Below are 10,667 nucleotides of genomic sequence, written 5' to 3'. Positions count from 1 at the left end.
AAAAAGGGAAAGTTTTGATTTGCAGTGCCTAGCCACAGAATTCGTCTAAGCAAGCAACATTGAGACTGTCACGCATCAGTATAATACCAGGAGAAGGGCAAAAGAAATGAGCGAACAACTGGAAGGTAGAGTCTTGGGTATAGAGCAAGGACAAGAAGAATTGAATGAAAAAATGAGCAAGATCCTGGAATTGTTGACGAACAAAGGAAAAGCAGTGCAGAATGATCCGGAAATAGATATGGACCCTACTCATCCTCCAGGGTTTACCCCAGTGCGTGGACAAACGTCAGCTCCAATACCTGGCGTCATGGAGGGTTCAATGCCAAGTATACCCCCGTTCATTCCTAATGTATCAGCACAAGGGTTTCCAGCAGTGGGGACTCCTCCATTAGTAGCTTTTGATCTGGGGATGAATAGATCTGAAACTGAACGTCGATACGACGTACTCGAGGAACGCCTGAAAGCTATTGAGGGATCCAATACATTCGACTCTGTAGATCCCAATGATTTGTGCCTCGTGCCAAAGGTCACTCTGCCACCGAAATTCAAAGTACCAGATTTCGAAAAATTTAATGGAACTAATTGTCCTTGAACTCACCTGCGCCTGTATTGCCAAAAAATGGCTGCACATTCCGATAATGAGAGACTAATGATGCATTGCTTTCAAGACAGCTTGACAGGGGCAGCCATCAGGTGGTATATTCAACAAGATCGGGCTCGGATCCGCACATGGAAAGATCTGGCTAATTCTTTTATAGCTCAATACCGCCATGTTATAGAAATGGCACCCGATCGTATGACCTTGCAGAGTATGCAAATGAAGCCCACCGAAACATTTAGAGAATATGCATACAGGTGGAGGGACATGTCTGTCCAAGTCAATCCTCCTGTGGAAGACAGGGAGGCTATTTCCCTATTTGTGAATACCTTGAAAGATCCTTACTTCGGGCATCTCTTAGGAGCAACCCCCCATGACTTCATGGACATTGTTTCTACCGGAGAAAGGATTGAGACGGCCATCAAAGTCGGGAGAACTAAAAGTATTAGTACAGAGATTGGTCTAGGCAAGAAGTGGACAAGCAAGAAGAAGGAAGAAGAGGTTCAGAGCGTTCAAAGACAACAATATCAAAGAGAGCATGGCTCAGGGGCTAGGAGGAATTTTGCTTTCGAACCCTCTGTCAATCAGACAGTTCATACAGGAGGTAGACCCCAAGTTGTTCCTTTCGGGACCATGCCCACCCAACCGAATGTGCAAACTCATGATAGAGGCATCCAGAGAAATACGAGAAGGATAGATCCTATTCCAATGACATACTCAGAATTATTCCCACAATTGATGGAAAGGAACTTAGTTTCAGTCATTCCTGGAATGGTCATTACGGCACCTTTTCCGCAATGGTATGACCCCGAAGCCAAGTGTGCATATCACGCTAACACTCCCGGGCACACTATTGAACGGTGTTGGGCATTCAAAAATAAGGTTCAAACACTAAGAGAAGCCGGATGGCTAGCATTTGATGATAAACAACCAGGAATTCAAGGGAACCCTCTGCCCAATCATGGGGGTAGCAATGTCGGAATGATAGAAGAAGGAACGAATGAGGTGGATTTTGAACGAATGTCTTTAGATTGGGTTTTCAATGAACTTATTGCGGCAGGTCGGATAGGGCAGGAGGCCGTTTGCCCCACTAATGCACGTTGTTTATGTCAGAGTAAAGAAGGAAGATCTGTGAAACATTGTGTAACTTTTAGAATGTTTTTGCAAAAGATGGTGGACAACAAATCTATAGAGATCGGTGGTACCCGAAAAAGCAGAGAGATTGCAGTCGTTGAGGAAAATAGGCCAGTATATCATCAGTGCACCAATCAACCATTCATACCTACCTTGAACAAGGCTCTTCCTACACAGGAAGCGCCGGCTCGCTTGGTAATCTCTACTCCCAGGCCATTCCCATACAAGAGTAACCAAGCAGTACCCTGGAAATATGAATGCGAGGCGTATGTCGAAGGAAGCTCCAGCAATATAGCAGGGGTAAAAGGGATAACTCGAAGTGGTAGGGTGTATATGCCAGACTCTTCTAAAACAAATCGACAGAATACAGGGGAACCAGACAGGGCAGTGAAAAGTCCAATATCCAATGGAGAGGCCGAAGAATTCCTGAAGATAATAAAGCATAGCGAGTACAACATTGTGGACCAACTAAAGAAAATGCCGGCTCACATATCTGTTTTGTCACTTCTACTAAATTCAGAGACCCATCGGGAGGCATTACTTAAAGTCCTAAATCAAGCCTACATTAACCAAGATATCAGTGTTGATAAATTCAATCATGTGATCGGAAGTCTGGCAGCCTCCAATTACATCACTTTTACTGATGAAGAAATTCCGCCAGAAGGCCAGGGGCACAACAAGGCGCTACATATATCCACCAAATGTAAGGATCATATGATGTCTCGAGTCTTGATAGATAATGGGTCATCCCTCAATGTTATGCCAATGACTACACTGAAGAGGTTACCCATTGATCCTTCTTATGTGACACCCAACAATTTGGTGGTGCGTGCCTTCGATGGAACACGAAGAGAGTCCGTAGGGTCGCTTGACATCCCTATTCAGATTGGACCCGTAACCTTCGATATCACTTTTCAAGTCATGGATATTACACCTTCATACAGTTGTCTCTTGGGAAGGCCTTGGATACATAATACTGGGGCAGTTCCCTCCTCTTTGCATCAGCGAGTGAAATTTGTGGTAGGGGATAAACTGGTATGTGTTTATGGGGAAACCGATATAATGGTTACTAAACCTTCTTCCACTCCCTATGTGGAAGCAGCTGAAGAAGCCCACGAAGATTCATTTCGAGCATTTGAGATCATCAACGTCATTACTATAATGGAGGGATCTTTTATCCCTCAACCTCGGATCTCTTCTTCCACGCGTATGGTGGCTACTGAAATGATTAAATTAGGGTTTTGCCCAGGAAAAGGGTTGGGGAAGTATCTTCAGGGCATCGCAATGCCATTGTTACCAGAAGGCATGAATGAGAAATACGGCATCGGATATACTCCTACTTTAGCTGACCATAAGAAGAAGGCAGAAGAGAAAAAAATAATCCGAATCGAGAGGCGCACAGGAAGAGTAAGTACCAAGTGGGGGATAGAAGTCCCGCCAATGAATCAGACCTTTCGAAAGGGCAATCAAGTCACTCTTGAGGAAGAAATGAAACAAATGAGCATATTGGCCTTGGAATCAGGGGACCACATGAATGACTCAAGTAGATGGATCTACCCATTGACAGGAGCAGAAATTCAGAACTGGACATCTTTTGATTACCCAATTCACTTCATGTAATGGCTTTTGCTCATTTTGCTTTCTTTTTGTAATCCGTGGACATTATTGCCTCGGACCGTTTTTCTTTTTCATCAAATAAAACCAGTATGCATTTCTTTCGCATTTATTGCATCATTGGGTCATTTGTCAAAGAATTGTTTACCTTTGTTTTATGCAGGGATAGGGAAAATAATCATACCAGTATTCAAGAGCCAGAAATTGATGTTAACTTTGAAAACTTAATCCTAGAAGCTGAAATAGAAGAGGAGACTGACTTATCACCTGAAATGCAAAGAATGTTGAAATCAGATGAAAAACCAACTTTAACCAGTAGTGACCCCACAGTCACAATAAATTTGGGGACTAATGAGGAACCAAAAGAAGTAAAAATCGGGGCACTGTTAGGAGGAAAAGAAAGATGCGAAATGATAAACCTTCTGAAGGAATACCAAGATGTTTTCGCGTGGTCATATCAGGACATGCCGGGTTTGGATACGGACTTAGTAACACATAAAATACCCATTTACCCAGATAGCAAACCAGTAAAACAGAAACTGAGGAGAATGCGCCCAGATATGTTGATCAAAATAAAAGAAGAGGTGCAGAAGCAGTTTGAGGCTGGTTTTTTAGAAGTAGCCAAATATCCAGAGTGGATGGCCAATGTAGTTCCAATAATGAAGAAAAATGGAAAAGTGAGAGTCTGTGTTGACTATCGAGACTTGAATAAAGCTAGCCCTAAAGATAATTTTCCACTTCCACACATAGATGTGCTGGTAGACAATACAGCGGGACATGCCCTGTTTTCATTCATGGATGGGTTTTCTGGATATAATCAAATTAAGATGGCCCCAGAAGATAAAGAGAAGACCACGTTTATCACCTTATGGGGGACCTTTTGCTACAAGGTTATGCCCTTTGGTTTAAAGAATGCAGGGGCAACCTATCAGAGAGCCATGGTAACATTATTCCATGACTTGATGCATAAGGAGATAGAAGTATATGTGGACGACATGATCGTTAAGTCCCGAGATGAGTATAGCCATGTGATAAACTTAAGGAAGCTATTTAAAAGGCTACGAAAATGTCAACTGAAATTAAATCCAGAAAAATGTACATTCGGGGCTTCTTCAGGAAAATTGTTGGGATTTATCGTAAGTGAAAAAGGGATTGAAGTAGACCCAGATAAAATAAAAGCTACTCGAGAAATGCCTAGTCCCAAAACCGAAAAAGAAGTCAGGAGCTTCCTAGGCCAATTGAACTACATAGCTCGATTTATATCTCAGTTGACTGCTACTTGTGAGCCCATATTTAAGCTGCTGAAGAAGGATAACCCCGAAAAATGGAGTGAAGAATGTCAGAAAGAATTTGAGAAAATAAAAGAATATCTATTGAACCCTCCAGTTTTGGTTCCCCCTGTACCTGGAAGGCCTCTTATATTGTACTTAGTAGTATCAGAGAATTCCATGGGGTGTGTGTTAGGACAACACGATGAGTCTGGAAGAAAGGAGCGCGCCATCTATTATTTAAGCAAAAAGTTCACGGAAATCGAATCTAGGTACTCTAACCTGGAGAAGACGTGTTGCGCTTTGGTGTGGGTGGTTAGTAGATTAAGGCAATACACGCTGTATTACACAACATGGCTGATTTCTAAAATGGATCCGATTAAGTATGTTTTCGAGAAACCTGCAGTAACAGGACAGATGGCTCATTGGCAAATGCTGTTGACTGAATATGATATTACATATGTGACGAGAGAAGCCATCAAAGGGAGCATTATAGCAGAATATTTGGCTGATAGGGCCGTTAATGATTACCAATCCATGGAGTTTGACTTTCCGGATCAAGATATTGATTCAATTGATCAAGAAAAGGAAGGTAATGTTGGGTGGATGATGCTATTTGATGGGGCAACCAACGTATGGGGGCATGGAATAGGGGCTGTACTCATATCACCAGAGGGTAAATATTACCCAGTCACAGCCAAACTCACCTTTCCGTGTACCAATAATATAGCAGAGTATGAAGCGTGCGTATTGGGCTTACAGGCGGCTATTGATCGAGGCATTAAAAAATTGATTGTAAAAGGAGATTCCGCTTTGGTAATTTATCAGTTGACTGGAAAGTGGGAAACCCGGGATTCCAAATTAATACCATACCAGGAGTTTATTCAGGAAATGATGCAGGAATTTGATGCCATCAGTTTTTCGCATTTACCGAGAGAGAGTAACTTAATCCCTGATGCGCTAGCAACATTGGCGGCTTTATTTAAGGTTGAGTCCGGAATAGAGATTGAACCCATTCGAATAAGGATGCATAGGGAACCTGCATATTGTATAATGACGGAAGAAGCCGATGGGAAGCCATGGTTTCATGATATCAAAACATACATTCAATGGAAGGAGTATCCCATAGGAGCCTCTAATAATGACCGAAAGACAATTCGGAGGCTAGCTATGGGATTCTTCTTAGATGGGGAGATATTGTATAAAAGGAACCATGATATGACCCTCCTACGGTGCGTGGAATTGCAAGAGGCCAGAAAAATCATACAGGAAGTACACGACGGCGTTTGTGGGACCCATGCGGGAGGACACTCGTTGGCCCGAAAAATCCTAAGGAGTGGATACTATTGGATAACCATGGAACGGGATTGTATGGAGTATGTTCGAAAGTGCCATAAGTGTCAAATCTATGGAGATCGCATACAAGTCCCACCCACTCAACTCCAGGTTTTATCTACACCTTGGCCTTTCTCAGCATGGGGCATGGATGTGATCGGACCGATAACCCCGAAGGCCAGTAATGGGCATCGATTCATTTTCGTGGCCATTGACTACTTCACAAAATGGGTAGAAGCAGCATTATACTCTAATGTCACTCAAAATATAATCAATCGTTTTATCAGGAGAGAATTAATTTGCAGGTATGGGATCCCAGAAAGTATAATATCAGACAATGCTAAAAACTTGAACAACGAGGTCATGACAAAATTATGCAGTCAGTTCAAGGTCAAGCATCATAATTCAGCCCCCTATCGACCCCAAATGAATGGAGCAGTGGAAGCAGCCAATAAGAACATCAAGAGCATCTTGGAAAAAATGATAGGGACCTATAGAGATTGGCATGAGAAGTTACCTTTCGCTTTATGGGCCTATCGGACCACTGTTCGAACATCTACAGGGGCTACCCCTTTCTCTTTGGTATATGGAATGGAGGCTGTAATTCCGATAGAAGTTGAGATTCCATCGTTACGAGTCTTAAAAGAAGCAGAGTTAACTGAAGCAGAATGGGTGCAATCTAGATATGACCAGTTGAATCTAATTGAAGAAAAAAGATTGACAGCTATAGTTCATGGGCAGTTATACCAAAGGAGAATGATGAGAGCTTTTAACAAGAAAGTGCATATTCGACGGTTTCAAGAAGGAGATCTAGTTTTGAAAAAGATTTTACCAATTCATAATGACCCCCGAGGTAAGTGGACCCCAAATTATGAAGGGCCGTATGTGGTAAAGAAAGCATTTTCAGGAGGTGCCTTATTATTATCAGACATGGATGGAGCCGATCTGGTGCACCCCACAAACTCAGATGCGGTAAAGAAATATTTTTCTTAGAAACCCTGTAAACTCTCAAGGAGATTCAGTGAAATAACGATTTGCTTCATAAATCTAATGACTGTTCATTATTCATGTTTTGATCAAATGATAGATGGCCATCGTTGGCCGATCTGCTTTCCTATAAAAAGCCAAATAACGATTTACCATTTGATAACCAAATTGAGCCTAAATGATAAACCAGTATTTTTTCAAAAGTCAGTTTACAAAATTGGACCTGGGTATGGGACCTTTAGGGTCTGGCAAGTCATATGAGACAACAATTGGCTACTCGAAATGATGGCAGGCCATCTTTCTGCTACCCAAAAAGAAACAAAAAGAGATCCCTTGCAAGCCCTTCTTGAGCCTGGAAAATTCAATTTTTGATTAACCCGTCAAAAGATCACACCCCACACTGGGGCAATTTCAAAGGATTAGTCCCAAATGAAGTCCAAACAAAAATGACTGAATCCCTTCATAAAAGAGAAAAACAAAAGAGAGCAACAAAAGCAAATGGAAAAAGAAGAAAAGAGAAAGAAAATAAGGGACATACTACGCATGTGATCTTTGACCAAGTTACCCTTAATGAAAGTGCTGATTTTGAGCCTTATTTAACTCTTTCTTTCTTTAACCCGTACCCCTAGCCTATATTACAGTCCAAATAAAAGACCTGACCAGATTGGTATACATTGTTGTCTCTAATGATTTGTCAGACTCAATGATTGAGTCTGAACTACGTAATGACCTGATCCTAAAAAGGTACGTAGGCAGCTTGTTCAAAAGACAAGTTCAGTCAAAGCCAAAACAAAGTGCCTCAACTTAAACTGGGGCAGAGAATGTCATTATGGGTTGGGATTTTTGAGCCATAGTTTCCCTCTTCTTCAGAAAACCTATATCCCCAAGCCTACGTTTCGTCCCGAGTCTTAAAAACCATCTTGAGATCAAAACATGAACTGAACCTGAGGCAATAGTTTAACTTGAGAATTATAGGGGTTCGCAACAGAATAAGGCGAAAGGAGGGAGAAATGTTTGGGGTCATCGACGAAAAAGAAAAAAATCAGTCAAAGGGGAATTAAGCTTGACAACTTAACATTCATGTGCTTCGACTTTTTGAATACTGGTATAAAGTTTTTCCTTTGAACTGACATTTAAGTCTGGTAAACTAGTCATCTTGCATATATGATCTTTTGATATAGCAAAGGGATGTTACAATTACATGGTTGGATATTTCTCAAAAATAAAAAAATAAAAAAATAAAAAAAATAAAAAAAAAATAAAAAAAAATAAAAAATAAAAAAAACCTTTTTCATAGTCCCAAGAATATGGTAATCAAAAGAGTTCGCTAGTATGCTTCCTGTTTCAATGACCTAGAGCTTTGAAAATGTGGTGTACAACCGATGAATAAGGCAAAATCTGAGGAGGTTGTGGCCTTCATATGAAACTGAGAGCTTTTACTGATGCATTTGCAATGAGGCAATTGTCGTGTCAAAACTTGTCTCCCTATCCAATTGCATTAAGCAAACAGGGTTAATATTGGTTGTAGATCAATTCAACTGAGGCAGATTTTTTTAGTGAGTTTCCTTTTAGCCAAGTCAATCATCTCCATGATTGGATGAATTAAGAAAATTGAGCCAAGATCAGTTACAGATGTGGCAAGTATCAAAAGCATGGCCAAGATGAAAGATGAGGTTATTGATCACAGAAGCACCAGTAGAAAAGATTCGGGCATTTCCTTCATTCATTACCATACATTTCAGGCATTGCATAAAAACATGTAGCAACATATCCCCATGTTCTGGCACCACAGTAGATAGCATACATGCACTACTGCATTCTAGTCATACCCCTCTTGTCATGCATCTCTTTTAATCATTATCCAAACGACCTTTGTCTCACTAATGTTTGAGTTATTACTCCATGAACTATAGCTCGGGTTCCTACACCCGATGCAAGTCACCCCTCATGAACTATAGCTCGGGTTCCTACACCCGATACAAGTCACTCCTCATGAACTATAGCTAGGGTTCCTACACCCAGTGCAAGTCACCCTTCTGTGAACTATAGCTCGGGTTCCTACACCCGGGGCAAGTCACCCTTCTGTGAACTATAGCTCGGGTTCCTACACCCGGTGCAAGTCACCCTTCTGTGAACTATAGCTCGGGTTCCTACACCCGGTGCAAGTCACCCCTCCGTGAACTATAGCTCGGGTTCCTACACCCGGTGCAAGTCACCTTCCGTGAACTATAGCTCGGGTTCCTACACCTGGGGCAAGTCACCCTTCCGTGAACTATAGCTCGGGTTCCTACACCCGGCGCAAGTCACCCTTCTGTGAACTATAGCTCGAGTTCCTACACCCGGTGCAAGTCACCCCTCCGTGAACTATAGCTCGGGTTCCTACACCCCGTGCAAGTCACCTTCCATGAACTATAGCTCGGGTTCCTACACCCGATGCAAGTCACCCCTCATGAACTATAGCTCGGGTTCCTACACCCGATGCAAGTCACTCCTCATGAACTATAGCTTGGGTTCCTACACCCGGTGCAAGTCACCCTTCTGTGAACTATAGCTCGGGTTCCTACACCCGGGGCAAGTCACCCTTCCGTGAACTATAGCTCGAGTTCCTACACCCGGTGCAAGTCACCCTTCTGTGAACTATAGCTCGGGTTCCTACACCCGGTGCAAGTCACCCCTCCGTGAACTATAGCTCGGGTTCCTACACCCGGTGCAAGTCACCTTCCGTGAACTATAGCTCGGGTTCCTACACCCAGTGCAAGTCACCATTCTGTGAACTATAGCTCGGGTTCCTACACCCGGGGCAAGTCACCCTTCCGTGAACTATATCTCGGGTTCCTACACCCGGTGCAAGTCACCCTTCTGTGAACTATAGCTCGGGTTCCTACACCCGGGGCAAGTCACCCTTCCGTGAACTATAGCTCGGGTTCCTACACCCGGTGCAAGTCACCCTTCGGTGAACTATAGCTCGGGTTCCTACACCCGGTGCAAGTCACCCCTCCGTGAACTATAGCTCGGGTTCCTACACCCGGTGCAAGTCACCTTCCGTGAACTATAGCTCGGGTTCCTACACCCGGTGCAAGTCACCATTCCGTGAACTATAGCTCGGGTTCCTACACCCGGGGCAAGTCACCCTTCCGTGAACTATAGCTCGGGTTCCTACACCCCGTGCAAGTCACCCTTCGGTGAACTATAGCTCGGGTTCCTACACCCGGTGCAAGTCACCCCTCCGTGAACTATAGCTCAGGTTCCTACACCCGGTGCAAGTCACCTTCCGTGAACTATAGCTTGGGTTCCTACACCCGGTGCAAGTCACCATTCCGTGAACTATAGCTCGGGTTCCTACACCCGGTGCAAGTCACCCTTCTGTGAACTATAGCTCGGGTTCCTACACCCGGGGCAAGTCGCCCTTCCGTGAACTATAGCTCGGGTTCCTACACCCGGTGCAAGTCACCCTTCCGTGAACTATAGCTCGGGTTCCTACACCCGGGGCAAGTCACCCTTCCGTGAACTATAGCTCGGGTTCCTACACCCGGTGCAAGTCACCCTTCTGTGAACTATAGCTCGGGTTCCTACACCCGGTGCAAGTCACCCCTCCGTGAACTATAGCTCGGGTTCCTACACCCGGTGCAAGTCACCCCTCCGTGAACTATAGCTCGGGTTCCTACACCCGGTGCAAGTCACCTTCCGTGCACTATAGCTCGGGTTCCTACACCCGGTGCAAGTCACCCTTC

General features: G+C 43.6%; 1 pseudogene; it reads left to right on the top strand.

Moving 5' to 3' along the window:
* Positions 1–238: 238 nt before the first annotated feature.
* Positions 239–6,942, top strand: LOC131167591 (uncharacterized; annotated as a pseudogene).
* Positions 6,943–10,667: the final 3,725 nt, after the last annotated feature.

This window comes from Malania oleifera, chromosome 11 (genome assembly GCF_029873635.1).
Source record: "Malania oleifera isolate guangnan ecotype guangnan chromosome 11, ASM2987363v1, whole genome shotgun sequence".
NCBI lineage: Eukaryota > Viridiplantae > Streptophyta > Magnoliopsida > Santalales > Ximeniaceae > Malania > Malania oleifera.
This window is presented reverse-complemented; position numbering and strand designations above follow the sequence as displayed.